At 36.0% G+C, this 22,389-nt stretch overlaps 1 protein-coding gene across 5 annotated transcripts in view; it reads right to left on the minus strand.

The window, feature by feature from the left end:
* Positions 1 to 22,389, minus strand: part of Enox2 (ecto-NOX disulfide-thiol exchanger 2) — a 290,611-nt gene that overhangs the window by 149,061 nt on the left and 119,161 nt on the right. The window lies entirely within an intron of this gene.

The raw sequence follows: 22,389 nt of genomic DNA on the forward strand, positions 1-22,389 counted from the left end.
TTGACTTATTTACTTCAGGAACACAAAACAAAAAGAACAAGGTAAATTTAGTAACAACTTTCATTCTAATTATTTCTCCGATGCCAGATACCGGAGAGTTGTGGTTGATGATATTTCCACAAAGAGATATGGCCTTGTACTTTTGATTAGCTACAACACCATACATTTGAAAAGAAATATTACACTGTGTTTCAAATTGCTACCTGTGGATGTTGTACCTATCCTGGGAATGCTGTCTGATGTCCTTTAAGGCTCAAACATTTCACTATCAGAACTCTTCAATACATTTTGCTGAGCAGCCTGTGTAGCTTCTGAGGGAGAAGTGAGAATATGTTTTTGGTAATTCAGAGTTTGTAACTGAACTTGGGCAAGTTCATTAATATTTTCTCTAGGTTTAATGCATCTCATTCTTAAAACTGTGTTCACTAAGTGAACTAAATATTCACATATTTTGCCCGTTTCCTTGATGGATAAGCTGGAGGTAATGCTTATTGATGGAGAGGAAGAATATTAATCAGCAAAATTAACCTTGGACATGGGAAAATATCCCATAGCATAAGATTCTAACTTATTAGCTGGGCTAGGCAACAGGCACTTGCCTCTGAAAAAGATGAAAACTGTGGGGGCAAAATCACAGTTATTCAGACAAAAGCTGCTACTTCCAAACTCTTAGTATAATGTACCTGCACTATGGTAAATGAATTTTCACCTTTGGAGGCACAGAGCTACATAATTTTTGAGCATATTCTGTGACTAAAGCATAAAGCTTACATATTTTCTACAAGAAGTCTCAAATCTTAATTACCCTTGTATTTTCTTCATCTTTATTTTCCTTGGAGAATGTCAAATCTTCCTGGAGGATGGGGCAACATTCATCTATCCATGCACCTGCCTTGTCTCTGGTATCAATGCTCATTCCTGCCATGTGCCCTTTATAAATTTATGCCCCTGCCCCACTGCAGACATGCAGAATACATTTTGTTCAAGCTGTACCGGTGGCAGAACAAGGTACATAGCTGAGGAATATTCGCCTTGAGGGGCAGATCTATAGAATTTACACAGTGTAACTCCAGGAAACATCTTGCTTATTAGATACCTTACCTTTGCCTTCTCTGCAAAAAGTTACAGGAAATAGCAGAAAAAATAACTTGTGGTTGAATTCTTTGTACATTAAGATGGCAAAGGAAGCCTGGTACATCTTCTGTTATTTCAATTTTTTTATCTCTGCTTTTCACAATGGGGATTCAGTTGTACTTAAGTGTCCTGAACTTTGGGGTAGTCATCTGTCTTAAAATATTTTTGATGAAATTCTGAAGTAGTGATAATCATACATTCACTTGAAGGTATCAGAGCTAATACAGAGAACCAGACACCATGGCTCACACTTTTAATCTCAGCCCTTGGGAGAGTAAGGCAGGTTGCTGCAAGATCAAGTGCAGTTTTGGCTCTACAGTGTTTCAGGTTATTCTGGATTACATATTGAGACCCTGTTTCAAATAAACATCAACAAAAACAGCAAAGAATACAACTACTGGGCCTTAATATAGATGCATGTTTTTAAAGAAACAGTTAAAACTTTACCACAGTAGCTATACCAGTTTATGTTTCCATAGCGATGTAATGAGTGATTCGGTTTTTGTCTCTTAGCCAGAACTTAATGATGTCATTATTTTTTAAATTTTATTTTTTGTCTTTTTCATTTTTATCAGTACCAGGGATCGAACTCACGACCGCCTGCTTGCAAGGCAGGTGCTTATGCCACTGAGCTAAATCCCCAGCCCCTTATGTTTTTAATTTTAGTCACTCTAATAGGTAATATCTTGTGATTTTAACTTCCATTTCCTTAGTGGATGATGATATTGAACAACATTTTAGTTGATTTAGTACGTTTAACATCTGTAATATACCAATCTATGAAGTGTTTAGTCATATCTTTTGTCAGATTTCTAATTAAATTCCTCTTCTCCCCTTCTCTCTCTTCCTCCTTTCCTTCCTTTCTTCCTTTTTTCCTGTTGAGTTTGATGGTTCTTTATATATCCTAGATAATAATCCTTTGTTAGATACACATTTAAAAATTTTTTTTTCTCCAATTATGTAGCCTATTCTTTTAATAAGGCATTATTTTAATAAGGTCTATCACAAAAGAAAAGTGACATTTTAAAGCTTAATTTACTAACTTTTTATTTTATGAATTGTGTTTTGGTATCAAGTCTAAGAATTCTTTGTTTACCCTTAGGTACTGAAGATTTTTTCTATATTTTCCCTAAAAGTTTTACAATTTTACATTCTAAATTTAAGTCTGATTCATTTTGCATTAATTTTTGCATGAGGAATAAGACTCAGACTGAGGGGTTTTTTGGACTGAGACGGTCCACCTTCTTCAGCATCACTGACAGAAAAGTTTATGGCCCTTCCATTGTATTATTTTTGCACATTTGAAAAAAATGGGTTGGGTATATTTATCTAAGTATACTTTTCTTTATTGTGTTCCATTGATCTAAATATTCGTTGCTCAACCAATATTACACAGGCTTGATTACTGTAGCTATACAGCAAAGTTTAATACCAGGTAGAGTGATCCCTATCTACCACTTTGTTCTTTTCTCAAAACTGATTTAGGTCTTCTAGGGCTTGTGCATTTTCCTATTAATATTAGAATAAATTCATCGGTGTGTCTGAAATCCTTTGCTGAAATTTTGATAAAAATTTTGAATCTAAATATCAGTTTGGGGCCACTGACAGATTTACTATATTGTACCTTCGATATATGAACATAATATGGTTATCCATTTAGTTAGTACTTATTTTCAGCATACAGATCCTGTATATATTTTGGTAAATTTACACTTAAGTTATTTTATTTGGATGACTTTGAGTTTTTGCCTATTTAATTTCAGTATCTACATGCTTATTGCTAATATAAATAATTTTTTGTTTAAATTTAGCTTGCATCTCAAACAATCTTGTGAATTCATTTATTAGTTCTAGATATTTTTTGTAGATTCATTGGGATATTTTATGTAGATGATGCCATCTATGCATATGGACAACTTTATCCTTCTGATCTATAAGCCTTTCTTTTTTAAAAAAATCATTTCCCAACTTTATTTCATTGTCTAAGCCTACCAACCTTAATGCTGAATAAAAATGGACATTTTTGCCTGGCTTACCACCCCCAGAATGAAACCAATTCAGTCTTTTTGCCAGTAAGTACAATGTTAACAGTAAATTCTTTATTAAGCTAAAGAATCAAGATGTTCTTTATCGGGGTAAGGAAATATTTTCTATATTTCTGAGAGATATTTTGAAAACCACAAATAATGTTTAATTTTTCAAATTCCTTTTCTGCATTAGTTGTGATCTTTCGCTTAGTAATATGGTAGGCTACACAGTTGATTTTCAAAACTGAGCACTCTCATATCCCTAGAATAAACATCATTTAGTTATGGTTTATAATTCTTTCAATATATTGTGGTATTTGCTAATAATTTGTTAAGGATTTATATGTCTGCATTGATAAGGGATACTAGTCTGTAGTGTTGTTTTATAATGTCCTTGTCTCATTTGGTAACAGGGCAATATTAGTTTCATAAAAATTAACACGAAATTTTTTATTGTATATCTTAGATTGTATAGTGTTGGAACTAGTTCAATTTGGTAAAACTCTAGTGATATCATTTAGCTATTGAGATTTAATTTTGGAAGATTTCAAATTATGGATTTAATTTCCATCGTAGTTTATAGCTACTCAAACTTCTGATTTCATCTTGGTTGCCTTGTGATACCTTGTCTCTTAAAGAACTGGTCTTTTCATACAAGCTATTAAGTTTATCTAGGTAGAACTGGTCACAGTTCCTTTACTATCCTGTAGAGTGTACTAATAGTTTCATTTTGTATATTGGTAATTTGTGTCTTTAGTTTTCTCTATCAGTCTTACTAGAGAGATGTCAGTTTGATTTATTTATTTTTAAAGATTCATTTATTTGTTTCACTGATTTATTTTTATCCTTAATTTCACTACTTTCTGGGTGGCATTACTTTTGCTCCTTCTTGATTTGGGTTTATTTTGCTACTTTTTTTCTATATCATATCTCTCTTTCTCTGTCTCTCTGTGTCTCTTTCTGAACTGAACCTAGGGTCTCATACATTGAAGTCACATGCTTTACCACCAGACCACATCTTCAGCTCTTATTTTTTTCTTTTTTCTTCTTCCAAATAAGTTTAAGTTTTTAAAACAAAATTGTTAGTATAGCATAGTTATATAGAACAGTAGGTTTCATTTGGTATATTGGTACATGCATATAACATATACTTTGACTATTTTCACCCCCATTGTCACTTCCTTTTCCTCATCTCTCCCATAATCCTCTTCCTCACATCTAATGGTTTGACTCTAGGACATATTCTGTGTAATTCTTTTTTAGTGTGTTGAGTTTATGACCCAGGACATGGTATGTCATGGAATGTTTTTGTGGGTACTTCAAAAGAAGGTGTCTTTTGCTGTTATATCACACAATTTATTTTATAGAGTTCTTCTATATCCTGTCTATTTTCTGTCTAGTTGATATTTCAATTGTTAAAGGGAAAGGTGTTAAGGTGGTGCTTAATAGTTATATATTTGCCTTTCTCCTCTCAGTTTATTCAGTTTTTCCTTCACATATTTTTCACCACTTTTTTGATGCATATGCACTTACGGTGTTTCATCTTCTTGGCTAAATAATACATCTATACTTTTATAACTTATCTCTATCAAAAATAATTTTCTTTGCTATTGAGTCTATTTTACTTTATATTAAAAGATACTCCTGCTTTATTTTGATAATTTTTGCTTACATTTTTGCTGTTTTTACTTCCTTCCTGATATTGAGGTTTCTTTTCCAATTTAAGAATATCCTTTAGCAATTCTTTATAGGTATTCTGGTGATAATGCTCTTAGGTTTCCTCTATCTGAAAAAAGTTCTGGTTTCTCCTTTATTTCTGAAGAATAGTTTCATGGAACAAAGAAAAGACTCCTTACTTGGAGTCTTCATGGTTTTTGATGAGAGTTTTGTCATTTTCACTATTTTTCCCTTGCAGGTAAAAGTATGATTTTTTCTTTGTCTTCTTTCAAGACTCTGTCTGTAGTTTTAAAAGTTTTCAATATGATGTCTTGGTGTGTATTTCTTTAGTTTATCCTGTTAATAAGTTTGCTCAACTTCTTGAATCTGTAATTTTATAACTTGCTAATTTGGGACCTTTTCAGACATAGCTTCTTCAGGTACTGTTTTAGCTGTATACCTTCTCTTTCTTGGATTGTGATGACATGAATGTTATATCTTTTGTTATAGTGTCACAGGCCTCTTCGGCTCTATTAATTATTAAATATACTAGTTTTTCTTTATTGGCCATATTGAGTAATTTCTATTATTCTATCTTCTGGCTCAATGATTCTTTTGTGTTCTCCATTCTGTTGTCAATCTTATTCAGAGAGATTTATTATTTTTGTTACTGCTGTATATTTATGATCTAAATAATATATTTCATTCTTTATAGCTCCTTTTTCCTTGATGACACTTTCCATTTTGTTTGAAATTTGTGCTCATCATTTTTCATTGTAGGAATTTTATGAGAACTGTTTAGGAATCGTTTTCAGATAATTGTAATAGCGCTGTCACCTCAGTGATGGCAACAATTGATAATTATTTTTCATTCAGTTTGAAATTTGCATTCTTTACATGAGTTATTTTCCAGTGACACATGGGCATTTGGAATGTTTTGAGAGTATGGATCTTCTTTTAACTTTCTATTTTAGGTGGCATTATCTAACATCAGTTTAGCAGGGGAGAAAGGTTGCTGTCTCAACAACACTTCCAGGTGGATACAGAAGTTCAGATTCTCCACTTGACTTCCACAGATAAGTAAGAAAGGTTGTCTCCTCATTACTGAATAGCAGAAGTAGGAGTTCTTGTGCCCCAGTAGTCTCCAATGACACCTTATGATAGTGGACTTGTTACTTCTGGGCAAAGAAGACAGCAATGAGTTTACATTAAGTCTTCTCTGTCTGCTTAGTGGGTAGAGATGGTTTTGTAACTATCAGTTATCAGGGAGGAATGGAAGTTCGGACTATCTAAATGGTTCTTCCTGATATAGTCGGGGGGCTGAGGGGTTCACTGCTAACTAGTGGGGACAAAAGTTCCAGGTTAGTACTTTGCCTTCTCTCATACCATCTTAGTGAGGGGTTATAACAGGTGTTGGGGTACCTCCTTAGAACTTTGTGAGGGTGGATACATAATTTCCCCACTTGGTTGAGAATGGGTGGGACTAGGGACACAGTTTTTTTCTGTGGTATTAGGGTGAAGTAAGGAGCTTAGTTTTTTTTGTAAGTTTTCCATCTAGGTAGGCTTATCTTTCCAGGTTTTCTGCTAGACACCAGGCTTTTATTTTACCTGCACCCATTGGTTTTCTGGGTTACCAGGTTTTTAGCTCAAAGTGTGAGATGGATGAGACAAAAAGAAAACCCAGGGAACTTACTGTTGTTCTTTATGTTCTGAGGTCTTTAGACAATCTGCCTTCTTTGTATCTTCTAGTCTTATTTTCATATATGATATTTGGAATATCTATGACATTCTGAAGAATTTACATATCTGACACTTACCTTTCTTAGCCAAGTTTCCTCTTCTGAGTCACAGAACACAGAAAATTATTTGAATGACTATCTCCTTAATTATCACAAGGATGGCATAGCTAGGTATCATTCTAGATATACAGGAGAGAAGGAAATGCTTTATATATGATGGTTGTCTTAGGACAGTAATGGCAAATCTTTTGGAGATGAGTGCCAAAACTGCAATCCAAAAACCACTCATTTATCACAAAGTGCCAACGCTGCAATTAAACTAGAATAGTGAGGTTTTAGTTTTGAATAAGCCAACTCATACATTAACATCTTTTGTCTTAAAAATAACACATGTGCCATGGGTTTGCCACCACTGTCTTAGGGCATTAGCATTTTTTTTTTTTCTTTCAGGCACCCTAATCAAGAAAAGTTGCCTGGTGTAGTCACCTTTTATTTTTTGCCAACCAATTGGGTGTAATGTGATGTCTTGTTATGATTGGATTTGCATTTTCCTGATTAATAATGATGCTCAATCTCTTCACGAACTAATTGGGCATATGTGTTTCCAAGTCTGAGAAATGTCTGTTCATGAGTTTTTTTTCCCATTTTTCTATGGGATTGGCTGTGCCTTAATAATTTTTACATTTTCCACATATATATCTTTGATATAAGCTCTTTCTCAGTTCTGATTTGTCTATATTTTCTGTTTATAATTTGTCTTTTCTCATTCTTTAAGGAGTACTTTCATGAAAATGTTTTAAATGTTAATATAAAGCCTGTCAGTCAATGTTTTTATAGTCAAGTCTTGTACCTTAATTCATCTTCATTATTCTAATGCTAGTAAGATATTAACTGATATTTTTTATTAAAATTTTTTAGTGTTCAAAGTTTATATTTTATATGGTTTGAATATTTTATCCAACATTAATGTTGAAATTTAACTGCTATTGTAATATTATTGAAAAGCAGTACCTTTAAGGGTCAGATCAAGAGGTCTATCCTTAGGAATGGAGTAATGCTGTTATTTTGGGATGGGTTAGTTACCTGGAATAGAGTCCTGATAAAAAGGGTCAGTTCAATTCAATCTCATCCTTCTATGGTGATCTCTGCTAGGGGATGGCACAACAAGAAGGCTCTTAGCAGATTACAGCCCTTCTGTCTTAGATTTCTCAGCTTCCAGAACCATGAGGCAAATAAATATCTAGTGCATATAATTTACCAGTTTGTGGTATTCTATTATAGCAACAGACAATAAACTAGGATATTCTTAATTGATCTTGAATATGGTGTGAGAATTTATTTTCATTTTTTTCTATATGAATAACAATTTTTTTAATGTTCATTTATTAGTTTCTGTATTTACCACTGATCCTACATAGTACCTGTGTCATCTATCATAACGCTATACATGCATAGTCTATTTATGTATGGACTCTATTACATTTTGAGGGATTTTCCATTCATTATTTCATGTAGTCCTTACAACAAGAAGCCTACTATTATTTCATGGAATCCACAAAATCATCTTAAGAAGTAGGTGGCACTTTCTCCATTTTGTACATTTAGGAAACTAAGTTTAGAGAGGTTATTTATGTGTTTGAGATAACAGACTAGTTTTGATAGCTTCAAGCCCAAGTTCTGAGCCCAAGCCTTAAAGAAGTAGTCAATACTGGCTCTTACCTCATAAGGATGTTGTGGAAGTTAGTAAATATCCCATGCAGGAAACTATTTAGCTCTGTACTAGCTACTGGGTTGTTGGAGGGTCAGGGTAATATTATAAAGAAAAGACAAGGATTGTGCTCAAATGTCACCCACTTAGATGGGCTTTCCCTGATACCTTACCTAAGCTGTAGCCCTTATTTATTTTTATATGGTTAATCTGCTTTATTAATTTTTAGATGACTATACCTCAACTCATACAGAATATCTACTTATTCATGTGTTTATTATCTGTCTCATTTACTAGAATGTATGCTACATAAAGGTAGACACGGACATTATTTTATTTACTGTTGTATGTCTATCACCTAAAGCAGTAACTGACTGAGTGGAAGTATAGTAAATATTTGTAGAATGAATATGTGAGTGAATGAATGAGTGAATAAAAGACACAAGGATTTTGTTACTGGAGAATAAGAGGATCTAACAGGAAATATGCTCAGTTCAAGAAAAGAAATCCTAAGAAAATAAGAAAAAAATTACTCATTAATCCAGTCCATTTCTAGGTAACCACTATGCAGGCAGGACTATAATGGATATTGATGGATGAAATAAAAATACAAACAAGAATGGCCAGGGGATTTAGCTCAGTGGCATAAGCACCTGCCTGGCAAACGCGAGGCCATGAGTTTGATCCCAGGTACAAAAAAAAAAAAAAAAAAAAAAAATGAACAAGACATGGTTTTTGCCTTCACGATCTTATAAGCTGGTAGAATGTTCATATGTACACAAATTTCCATAATAGAGGAAAAGGAATAGCAAGGAAAAATTAAAATTTGAACAGAGAAGTTACTTCAGATAGGGAAATCTGGGTAGGCTTAATTTTGGTGGAAGTGGCCATGTTGGAGCTGGGCCTTAGCAACAGTTTCTTTCAAATAAGATAAAAATCCTGGAAGGACAATGCATGTTTACTTAGCCAAAAGTTACTACTTGAAGATATCTTAGCATACAGTACTTAGGGCTGTGGTAAATCTGTTTCATTTGTGGGAGCAAATTGGATTTTGCCTGGCTACGAGAAGGAGGTTATTCTGTATAGAGGGAGTGGATTGAAAGCACAGGGCATGTTCTGGCAAGGAGTCCACTGTTATAATAGGGCTCAAGGGAAGATGCCTGGTGGGAGACAATGTTGCTGGGATTAGAAGACAAGGAATTTGAAATTGCAGAGTACAATGGAGCAGGCATGCCATCACAGACAATTACTTTTCTTTTCCTGTCCTGTCTTATTTTCTTTCTCATCCCTTTTTCCCATAGCAGAGAACACTGAAAAAGATGAAAGGATAAAGAGTTTAGAGATGTGGGTCATAGTTCAGCCATTGCACTGTTACATGATGCTTGCAAATTTAGTTCAATAAAAGTTGGCGGGGTAGTGCTGGTTCTACAACTACACAAATGTCCTTCTATTTGGAAATATTTTTATAGGCTGCACCAATAGGAATACCTGCTTCCAGCCACCACCTCCCTTTACAATGATCACTATATAGTACAAATAGACACAAACGTTAGTGCATCCCTCAGGCAGCTTGGTAGAGAACTACTAAACTAGATGATCTCTAAGCACACCCTCCCTCCTACCACTACTTATTTCCCCACCACTTACCAGATGCTCTGATTCTTTTCATATTGCCAGTCAAGCTTTTGGTCTAACAGGGGCCTTCTCTGGAGATTGATTTACATTTCTAGAGGTGGTCAGGGCTAAAAATTCTTGCTCTGGAAGAAAACTAACTATGAGTGGCCAAAGAAATGTGAAAAACTCGAGCACCTGCTCCATGAGGAAAGGGATAGAATTACTAGACTGCTAACTTGCAAAAATAACCCTGGGGTTTGCTGGGAAGTAAAGGCAGCTTGATCCCTTCAAAGAACATTTGTGAGAAATAGTGTATGTGTGTTGTGGGGAGGGCAAAGTGAAGAGAGATGGAATTGTAAATTATAGAGCTATTCTGGAAAGTTTGATGGTTCTAGAATATCCCCACTGGATCTAAATCTCAAATATAGCCAGGACAGGGGGTAAAGGGGGAAGATGATCAGTCCAATATTCAGCTTTTTAAAAAGCTGACATCCCTTAAGAAAGTTTTAAATTGTACACAATGAAAATGTACCCTCAGCATGAAACTCCATGGAGCCTAATTACTGGAGCAAATGTTTACTGAATTAATTTTAGAAATACAATACCAACACTGCCTGTTTCACAATCTAGGGAAAGTATTTTCTTCTCAAGCCATATTCAGCCAGCAACAGGAAGCCAATTATCACCCTCAGAACATTTCTCCATGAAAATATGTCATTCTTCAGGACACTTAAGGCTTAAGCAGGCTTAAGCTCCTCACAGTTTTCTCTTATTTTTACCTTCTAAATATCCATCATTCCAAATCAAGATCATTTTCAGTTTTGTATCCTACAGATGTCACTAACATTTCGATGAAGGAAATTCTGGAAATGGACAGGCTTCTTTTTGCTTGTCTGAATGCTCAGATCAGCTTTTTAAGAAAGCCTATAATAAATGAGCTCTTGAGAGAAAACACCAGAAATAAGCACTGATATTGATTAAATGAAGGTGAATCCAGTTTTATTACTTTCACATCAACTCAGTAAATCTAATTGTGCAACTAAGAGATGTGGGCCCTTTAGAACTTTGGGGGGAATGTTTTTCATCAGTGGTAGGGGATAGTTTCTATTTACTGGATGTAGCTCTCTACTAGACAGGAGCCAGGTCTTATTCATCTATTGCTATCAGCTAGAAATTCACAAATGAATCTACCCATCTATTTGCTATTACATGACACAGTAGGAATACAGTAAATGTGACCTAAACAAACATATTAACATATGACTTTTTTGCAACTTTCTACTGCTGAAATGTCTTGAAACCTGATTGTGTAACTAGGCTAAATATTATCTTGCCAGGCTTAAAATTTTTATTAGCAAATTTTTTTCTTAGATATGAATGATCCTTATTGACACATATTAATGATACATCATTTCACATTCTTTAAAATTATACACATTTGAAAGAATATGGATGGGAATTGAAGAAGTTTTTATGTGCCAAAACAAGTTTCAGTTCCCTTCATAGACACAAGACAGAATTTTTCCAGACCTCATTCTGTGTAACCAAACACCTTCAAGTGGCAACCAAATATTCTAAAGTGCCTAAGCTGCCTGAGTATCATTACACAAAACAGCTGGGGACATGATGTTAGAATGACCAGAGTTTTACACTATGTTCACATTCCCTTTGGCACATCCCACCCCCCACAGATATGTGACAGGTATGTCTTGCTACCCTATTTTTCTCCCAAGGAGACCCTGGAGTCTGTCTGGTAAACAGATCAAGAGCTTCACTGTTGATCACTATAGGCGGGATGAAGAAGACTAAATTTTCTGACCCTCCAATAGAGAAAACATGATTTGATATATGCATTTGTACTGCTGGGGCCTATGGGACACAACATTTGACAGAGGGCTGCTCTAAAAGTCTAGAAGATATAGTTTTCACACTTACAGGAAAGACAAAAGAATCTACAAGAGAGAAATAACTTTATAAAACAGACTTGTTTTAAAAGAACACAGCATAAATAGACAGGAAAGCGCTGAAAAACCTTTAACAGAAAAAAACATGTGTTTCCAAAAGTTAAAAGAACACTTGCAAGTCCATAATAAAAGAAAACCAAATAGCCACAGAAAAATGGGCAAAGGATACCACAAATGAATGATAAAGGAAACATAAAAGACTAGTAAACATTTGAAAAGCAGGTTTAAATTCATTATTCATCAGTGAAAAGCAAATATTTTAAAGCAATAAGGAGTTATCCTTTCTGACCTACGGCACTGGTAAAAAAAATCATAGTAGTAATGGTACCATCTTCTGGCAAGAGGACAAGGAATGACCCTCATGAATACCAGGGTTGGAAGTGTGACTCAGTGAAGCCTTTGTATATGTTCCATGCTAGTATTCGTCATTAAAATGTAAAGGTTCTTAACCCTTTAACATTGCAATCCTACTTCTTGGACTCTATTCTCTAGTTCTTCCTCATGAGTATACAGAATAATGCTCAAGAAGGATCCTAGTAGAAAATTTACTAACCTCTGTCATTAAAAAGAGGACGATAAAGGAAGGATAGAAATTATTGTTCTGCAGAAGTGACTACAAAAGTCACAGCAGAATTCTGGCAGTGCCAAGGATGATCTGTGCTTTGTGTCAGATGTTGGTTACATGAGTATGCTGTTTATGAAAGTTTTTGGGTATGTATGTATGACTTACATATTTTATATACTTCAAAAAATATTTTAAAATAAAATAAACAAAAAACAGATTTGGGAGAGCCCAGGCATTAACAGAAAGAGGATACTAGGAAGGAGTTCTGTGTTCCAGTCAGTTTCTTTCTGCCCATAATATCTAGGAACCTCAGGCAAGTCCTTTGGGCTCAATCATAATTGAATTACCTATAAAAGAGGGAATAATTATACTCTGTTTAAAGACAGTACCTGAGCTAGATGATTTTAATGTCTTTTTCATTATGAATCTTCAAGCTATAATACTTCATGAAGTTTTCTGTATCAATCCCCTCTTCTTTTCTACTCATATCCACTGGTTCAGGACCATATTTCATTTGCCTGGGCCATTTCAAGTCTTTTTTCTCCAGTTCTAGTTATATCCCCTTACAATTCATGATAAAAGCACTTTGGTAAGAGTATTTTCTGAAAGCACAGTTCAGATCACATCACTGCCTTTGTATGACTTACTTTTCTATCCCTGAGACAAAATACCTGACACATACAAGTTAAACAAGGAGTTTATTTGGGTTCATGGTTTCAGTAGGTTTGGTTCATGCTTAGTGTTCTCCCAGGCAGCAGCAGTATCACCACATGGCAGCCACAGAGCAAAGAGAGAAGGCGAGAGTTGGGGGAAGGGAATATACCTTTCCAGGTCATGCCTCCAAGTGACCCATTTCCAAGTAGGCCCTTCCCCTTAACAGCACATTTAGTTACTGAATTTATCAAAGAGTAAATCCAGCGATGAATACAGTATCCCCATGATCTAATTACCTTCTAAACACATGAGACTTTTGGGGGGTATTTTAGATCTAAACTACAGCAGCTTCATGAAAAACTTTAGAAAGTAGTGAGTTAGAAACCTATGTTTGAAGACTTTGTCTAATCTTCTGTTATTTTCTAATGTATATTAATTCATGTATAAAGTGATAGTATCATTTCTCCTTGATATCTGCAGGGGGTTGGTTTCACAGATATCAAAATGTGTGGATCCTTTAGTTCCTTATATATTATAAATACATAGTATTTACACATAACCTACCAATATTCTCCCACATACCTTAAATTATCTCTAGATGACTTGTAATACTTAATACGATATAAATCTAGGTAAATAGTTGTTCTACTGTATTATTTATGGAATAATAATAATAAAAAAATCTCTCCATATCTGGTATGAATATCATTTTTTCCCAATTGTTTGATCCATAGTTGGCTGAATCTGAGGATGTACAACCTGAAGATACAGAAGGCAGAACAGACCCGTAGGATTTTTCTCAGAGTTATGGTAAACAGACTTCACCTACTGGTGTGTTGAATCCTAAACCATGCTTAACTTCATCAGCCCCAGGAGAAAGCAAAAAATAAAATTCTGTAGCAGTTACTACTACTTGGCTTATTTTAATCAAGCCAGAGAACACTTCTGAGCAGTCTGAGAGCTACAACACAAAGCCTAAACAACAGACTGGTTGTCTGACAGGTGGACAAAAAGTGAATGGCATCTCTTGCTCTATAGGCTATGCTATAGAGTGGCACCCCCACTGCAGAGGACAGCAGTCTTAATTGATGTTAAGTTCCAGCCTGAATGACCTACAGTCCTCTCTGCACATGTCTAATGTAGTAAGAGCTGCTTAGCAGAGACCTGGCAGAAAATCAAGAGGCACAGAAATCTTGTAGCTATCCTGCAGAGATATTTAGGAAGTATTAGTCAATGTTTCTCAGGCTGTTCATCCTAGATCATGGTAATTATGAAAGTGAATAAAACAGGCCAGATTAGAAAATAGCTTGCCAGCAGAACTACTATATTTATATATTTCAACAACCGAAAACAGTAAGTAGTTACGACTTGTTCTCTGCTCAGACTTTGTGCCAAATTCTCATGCAAACTCAGCTCTTAGTATTTATCTCAGAAGGCAACCTTGGTTCTTATGGTTGATCCAAAAACCTCACAGAATCACTCTCAAGGCTACTGTCTTAGTTACTTATTTTATTGCTGAGACAAAACACTTGACACTCAAAGTTAAAGAGGAAAGGTTTATTTTGGCTCACAGTTTGTAGAGGTTTCAATCCCCATAATCAGCTGGCTCCAATATAGGGTGGCATAAGCAAACAGATATTGTAGAGCAAAAGCAGCTCATAGTGAGAAGAAGGTAGCAAAGCAAGAAAAGGATCTTATCATCTTCCTTTTGCCTCTTTTATATTCTACAGAAGTAGGGTAGTAGCAAACCAATCAGTGGGCTAATTTAGTAATCAAAGTCCCTTAATCCTTGCACCCTTCATCCTAGCATTGCACCATGAATCTGTCACATACTCTAGATTCGGCTACTTCTGAAAATGCCCACCTACAATCACATGAGGCTTTGGGGGGACATCTTGACACAAACCACAGTATTCTCCCATTGGCACCCCAAAGACTCACACACGTCCCCTTATGCAAAAGGCATTTAGTCTATCTCTGAGAATTGCTGAAGTCTTAACATTTTCAGCATTGTGGAAAAGCCCAAGTCCAAAGTCTCCTCTGAGATTTAAAGCAAACTCTTAACTGCAAGCCCCTGTGTATATGAAAACAAAAATACTTCCAACATCCAATAAAACAAGATAGACACTTCCACTCTTAAAGTTACAAAGAGGGGAATACAAAGGAATAGTAACAAAGCCAGTCCAAAATCCAGGAGGGGAAACATTAAGTCCTATAATCCTATATGCAGTATCTGAGGCAATCTGTGGCAAGATGTAAATTCCAGAGGGTTTGGGTGGCTCCAACCCTATGGTATTGCTGGTGGTTATAGTTTCCACAGCTTCTCTCTTGGGCTGGCTCTGCTCCTTCCTTGTAGTTCTCCTTACTCAAGTCACACTTTTAGCTTCTCCAAACTTCTGGTGTCTTCACACTAACAGCTTCAAGCATCATCCTCTCAGAGCACTTTGCTTGGCCTCGTAGGCCTTCTTGTGAAATCTAGCCTTCCTTAATCCACAACTCTTTTTTTTTTTTTTGGTCTTTTTGAGACAGGGTTTCATTGTGCAGTTCAGGCTGGTCTTGAACTCACTTTGTAGCCCAGGTTGGCCTCAAACTTGCAGTGATCCTCCTGTGCCAGCCTCTCAAGTACAGGGATTACAGGCTTGTGCTACCATGTTTGGCTTTTTTTGGTCTTTTTGAATTACTCTTGCATTTTGCATGCATCTACAACTAGCATGATGTGGACGATGTCAAGGTCTCCTGCCAGCTAGAGCAGCAGGCAGGGTTCCTTTTCTCTTGGCTGTAGGGGTCCAGTGGCTATGAACCAAATCCCAAGGGACAACTTCACTAGGTTGCAGCCTAGTGTTCTGGTACTCTGTGGTTCTCTTCTCAAAGCAAAGTCTCACTTTTATAATTTTGAAACTGCAAAGGATATAGTCCTGCTGTTTCTTTTGACGCTCTCAGATCATCTTTTTCTATTCCCCTGTTTCTTTTCAGCAACCAAGATTTCCTCTGCTGTGTTCTTGCTGAAACTTCTTTTATGGCCAAGCTCACGATGTTTTAAATCATTCTGCTAGGCTTTTTGCTCTTGATTCTCACAAAGAGGTGGCTAAAAGCCAACAGCAGCCATGATCCTGCATCAACAGTTGACTGCCTTGAAATTTCTTCTATAAGATTAATTAGTTCACCACCCTTAATCTCAGTATTAGGGAAAAATCTGTAGAGTTGAGTAAAATGCAGACAAACTTCCTGCCAAGCCATAATATACATCTGGAGTCTAACAACTGATATAGTCCTTTTCTCCAGCAGAAACTTCCCAAGCCTAGGGAATTTTACTGGTAACTTTTCTATCAGCATTTTGGTCTTCTGAGCTCTGACCAGTCTCCCATTAGGTACAGACAGCCCAAGGAATTCCAGTTTTACTCTTTCATCTGACATTTCTAAACACTTGCAAATTCTTCCCTTTCCCACAAGCTAACTCCAAAAGCTCTTGCACCACAGTCAGGTACGGACACAGCAATAGCCACACTTGTCTGGTGCCAAAATCTTTCTTTGTTACTTCTTTTTTGCTGACACAAAATACCTGGCACCCAAAGTTAAACAGAGGAAAGCTTTGGCTTGCAGTTTTTAGAAGTTTTAGTCCATAATCAGCTGGTTCCATGTCAGGATGGCATGGCAGACAGGCATTGTAAAGGAGAAACAGTTCATAAAGGACACAAGGTAGCAATGCAAGAAATGGACCTTAGCAGGTTTTTTTTGCCCCTTTTATAGCTATCTAGCCACGGGATTAGATGCTACCAAACCAGTATATGGACTGATTTAGTAATCACCCATCATTATTCCTAGCATTGCACCCTGAATCAACCACACACTTTAGATTTAGCCACCTCTGAAAAAGCCCCACCTATGACCACATGAGGCTTTCAGGGTACATCTAGACAAGCTATAATAGCCAGTGGCGCTGGTAAAGCCCCTCATATTACAAGACTTACATGAACCTAAAAACTAGACTTGGGAAAGAAGGCACATTCTCATTTAATTGCTCCAATGAACTGAACACAGCATCTTCAGACATTTTACTTTGTCTCCTCAAAGCTTCCTTGATTTACCAGAGTAAAGGAGATGGCTTCTTTAACATCACCCTAATCTGACACAAATGTCAATAAAAATGCTTCACTGTTTATCACAACTGTTTATGTGCATTCATTTCTCTACCTGGAAAAGTGTCCAGCATGTAAGTCACTCAGTAAATACTTGCTTTAATTTACTCACTATGCACTACAAGGTGGCACTTTTATATAACTCAGAATAATTGCAAATAGCTACATTTGTGTAATTAATTTGCTTAATGACTGTCTTTCTCATTAGACTGTGCCACAGGCCAGGTTCAATACTGTCTTATACATGGCTCATTGTAGTAGCTTAATGCTTAATACAATGCTTCACAATTATAAAGACTAAATAAATATTAAACCAAGGAAGAGCATATGCTAAGTGTTATTCATTCATTTCTCTTCAAATCCTAGGACAGGACTATATATTTGGTATTATTATCTTTATGCTGTAAGTAAGAAAACAAGACTCCAAGTGCTGTAATAACTTGCCTAAGATCTGGGCCAGGATTCTGAACACATGCCCTTAACAACTGTCACTCTGTTCTATTACTTACTAGTTATATCCTGGGACAATTTCTTACTTTCAAAACCTTAGGTTTTGTTTAAATGTGTAAACAAAATATGAAATGCTATCTGTCTTATAGATTTTCTGTGAAGTTTGCTTGAGTTTTTATATGTAAAGTACTTGGTCATAGTGGTTGGCATACAATCAATATCTAATAAAAGCTGCTGCTGCTTTCATTATTGTTGCTACTGAATCAAATATGCAGAAGAAAGTGACTGTAGTGAGCGAATGCCACCTGCAAAACTTGCCCTCCCAAATCAGGACACTATTCCCACAGCTGGATATATTTTTGCTGGCTTTGTGTGCCACTCCCATTAACTCTCACCACACTCCATAAAACAGCTTGCAAATAAAACTGCTTTGGTTAAATTTCAAATGTAAAATATTTTCAAATTAATTCTATTACACAAGAAATCATTCAATGTGAAGTACTATAACCTACATAGATTAAATTGAATAGCTTACGTTATCAAGGAAAATGAAGATGGGGGAAAAACCAAGACTATCACCTTGCTCAGGACCACAGGGAATTTCATCATCAGGGATTTTTATTTCAGCAAATAAATGGATACCAGGAAATAGAGCAGAGAAAGGAGAAAAATTACAAATGAGTCAGTCTCTTTACTCTGTGTTGAGATGACTAGAGGTAAAAAGTTATACTACCACTTTGCCATCTTTTGGCCTACTACTTTACAGTGTTCTGTCACTTCAGTTCTCAATAGAAGACCAGACATATTACATCACACAATACTGCACATGTCTAACATTCTGAACCACAGTGACCTGTATATACATACTTAGTCATATATAGCACAGTTACCTGTACTGGGTTTTCAATGCTGCTTACAGACTGGAATCATTTGGGGTGCTCTTAAGTAAAAGTGACATCTGGTGCCCAGTCACCTTTCTTATTTAATTGATTCCCAGCACTGAGATTTAGGGGCCTGGTTTTTGTTTGTTTTTGTGGTAGGCCTTGAGAATCAAACTCAGGGTCTTTGAGTACCAGGTAAGCACTCTACTGCTGTGCCACACACTACCTACCATAGCATGCGTATGCAAGTCACCTCCTCTACTTACTACTGAGACAAATTACTCAACAACTCTTTGCTTAAGTCTTCTTATCTGTAAAGTGTGAACAGTAATTGCATTGATCTCACAGGGTTGCTGGGGAAATCAAATAAGATGACACATTTGAAATACTCAGAACAGTATTTGACACATGACCGTGCTGAAAAGGCAACAGAGGCATTTTGTGTTTGAAATTCATAAAAATGGAGCCTCTTCACTGTGAGGTGCTACATTAGATTATATGAGGCTTGTTCCATCTGGAATTTCTCTCAACTTTATAAATCAAAGAAATCTTAATGTGTCACATGTATACCAAAGCAACCTTTCTGTGTATCAGCACAATTGACTGTCATTACCAGTTTCCCTTGTATAAAAAAATCCTAGAGAAAGTATATCAAAAGTTATTTTTTTGAGATAGGGTCTCACTGTGTAGTTCAGGTTGCCCTGGCTCACTATGTAGTTCAGGCTGGCCTCAAATGCATGACAATCCTCCTGGCTCAGCCTACTTAATTCTGGAATTACAGGCATATGTCACCATACCTAGCTGAAGAAAGTCATGTTAGTCTTAAAAGAAACAGCAATGTTGTTGGGTAGTTATGGGGGTCTTGTCTCACTTGGCATCTTTCTATCAGGAAGAGGTGAGACTCCCACTTGGTTGATGAGAAGGGACATATAGCACTATGGAAACTACTCTGGACTTTTGCCCTACCCTAAGTCCTCCTTATTTAACTGGAAGATTAGAATGAAAATAAGTGCTCATTCATGGACTAACTTGTGCATTCTTGTTCTCAGTTCAAAAGCCCTATTGCTGAGAGGACACTTTTTCTCTTAACATTGTCTTCTGGAGAAAGGCCTACAGGCCTGTCTTACTCTGAATATCTAGCTTTCATAGAAGAGTGACATAACCCATCATTTCCAATGATCCTGGAAGGGTAAAAGATCTGTTTTGCTGACTCAATCTTCTCTACAGATGGGTATCAAGGTACAGGTTTGCAGCCTTAGTTGATAATAAACCTCACTGGACCTCAGGCTCAGGCCTTGTTCTTTAACCCTGTTTTACATATGAAGCAGATACTACACTTTGTTCCTTATGGGGTTTTTGTGGTTTTACTCCCTTCTGTTTAATTCATAACTGGAAACAGAAAATCAGTATGGTTATTTTTAACCTGTCAAACCCCAACAAGCAATTGTAGTAACCAACACTTAAAAAATGTTTCCCTATTAAACAGATGTGCAACCCAAGGCTTGGGAATGACCTGTGTAATTTACCCAAGGTTAAAAGATTAATTAGTGATAATTCCAGTATTACAGCCACAGTCTATCTACAATATATTTTCACTACATGTCTGAGTATGCTGCCTTCTCTTATGAAGGCCAAGGAGGTTCTTATAGGCCCTAAGGACAAGAACGATTTGCCTTAACTTTATTTAACTAATGGAGGGGGAAACATCCTTTGAAAACTTAAGAATCTCCTCACTCTAAAATTGAATTTTACTTAAATTAACTGATTTTCTCAGTCAAGTTTATTCACCAATCAAGAAACTGAAAGAGATCATGTAGACAAAAAATCATGCAGTAAAGTTTAAGTCACCAAGAAAACCACAGTTATACATATTTTCCTATTTAGATTGAGTAGCCTTAAGGATGGGTTGGGGTTGGAGAAAGGTGCAAACTGTCCTGCCAAGTAAGCAGGTATCACAAAGAGTTTTTTCTGAGCTGCTTGCACTTGGCAATATATAAGGGATCCTCCCTCAGGCATTTTCCAGTCTTCTGGTCCTTTCCTAGGAAGATCAAAGGGCCCTCACAGGTGTTACAGCCTAACAGATACAGAGTGTCACATACCAGCTGATTAGCTTGCTACAAATCATTTAGTCATTAAATGGTGGAAATCAGCATTTCTGGGTTATAGATAACATTTCTCCAATAAAAATGAATTAATTACCTGCCATAGTCATAGGTAATTTGAAATGATTATATAGGTCTGGCAACAACCAGTTCCTGTTTTATCATGAATTAAACATGTGACTTTAGATGATTCACTTGTCTTGGTCTCAGTTTCTTCATTTGTAAACATGATTAGGTTAGACATAATCATCTCCAATTCTAAAACACTATGATTCACAACCTACCATAGCCTCTGCATTATGACCATAATATGAGGCTGCCTTTACATTTCATGTCTCCTAAGAGAAATCCTAAAGATTTGAGTACAGTAAAGTAAAAAATCATTCCAAAGTTATTCTGATGACTGGGTCAATTCAAGAAAAATATATTTGCATTTTCCTATCCTGCCTCTTTTGTGCCACTCTCAGGCTCTTCTCTACTTTTAGTCTCTCCTCCATCACCTCCTAGAGATGAAAAAATTCACACTGAGTTTCTATCAGTCCTGAGAAACAAAAAAACCTGCTTACTTTTTTGATCCTCCAGTTATCAAGATAATGGTTTTATTTCTTGAAAGAATAATCAAATAAAAATGTCCAAAGAACTAAAGAAACTGAGTAGGGCTATTAGTCTACACTTTTTCTTATTTTAATTCTATCTGAAGGAACAATAGCTTCTTCTTGCCTTTGGCAATATAATAATTCAGCTGACATGCTAGAAATACCATACACCAAGACATAAAATGGTGGCATTTTCTCCCTTTAAAAACAATCAGTGCTTTCATTTTTGGACTTCAAAGTACATATGAAATAAAAGTCTTAGCCCTGTGAGTCTAAGGTAAATCAAAGGGCTGTGTCATAGAAAAGTTGCCTATTTCATTCCCCTTCTTCTAGATAAAAAAGGAAATAAAAATACTCCCAGGCAGATGAGTGCTCATCTCATTTTATATTTCTCTTCCAAGTGAATTTAAACAACTTCCCTAATAATCCATAACAGTATAGTTATTCCTTATGTCTGGCCAAAACTTCTGTTGGTGCTCTGCAGCCCCACTCCCTATTAACTTAGTCTTTGCATGTTGGAACTGTTCACTGTCATCTCTATATTGTTGAGTCTCATTATGACTCTTAGAAATTCTAAAGGAAATCTTGAGAACTGAGTTAGGATGCCCATGATCTAGATTAGATACTCTCTGGAGTTCTTATCTTAACATAACATTCTTAGTGATATGAGTCCAACTTGGTCAAAGTTATTTTTCCTCGCTGGTTATTTGTACTTCACCTATAAAATGCTATGAGTATGAATACATTGTAAGAGAAAGAATCACCACCCTGATGCATATTATTGAACTGAAAATTATTCCTGGAGATCTTGAACTTGGGATTTAATCATTATCACAAATGAAAAATGGGTGAATATTTGTCTTTCCATAAGCTATTCATTATTAATATGATCTCTGGCAATACTATTTAGTACCGGGCATAGAATATTTAAGTGCAAACATATCTTCAAACATAGGCCTTTAGAGAAAAGATAATGTAAATAGACTATATCCACATATGGATGCTTATTTGGATATATAATTATTCTTAGTTGTGTACTCATCCAGAGAGCTGATACTTTCGACTTCTAGAGCACCCTGATGTCGGTAAAACAAACCATTCAAAAAATTTTAGTCATCATCCAGTTGACTTTACTGAAGTGTAGATTCTTCCACTTTAGTGGT

This window comes from Cavia porcellus, unplaced genomic scaffold (genome assembly GCF_034190915.1).
Source record: "Cavia porcellus strain 051 isolate PalLab524CR breed Dunkin Hartley unplaced genomic scaffold, mCavPor4.1 scaffold_3, whole genome shotgun sequence".
Lineage (NCBI taxonomy): Eukaryota > Metazoa > Chordata > Mammalia > Rodentia > Caviidae > Cavia > Cavia porcellus.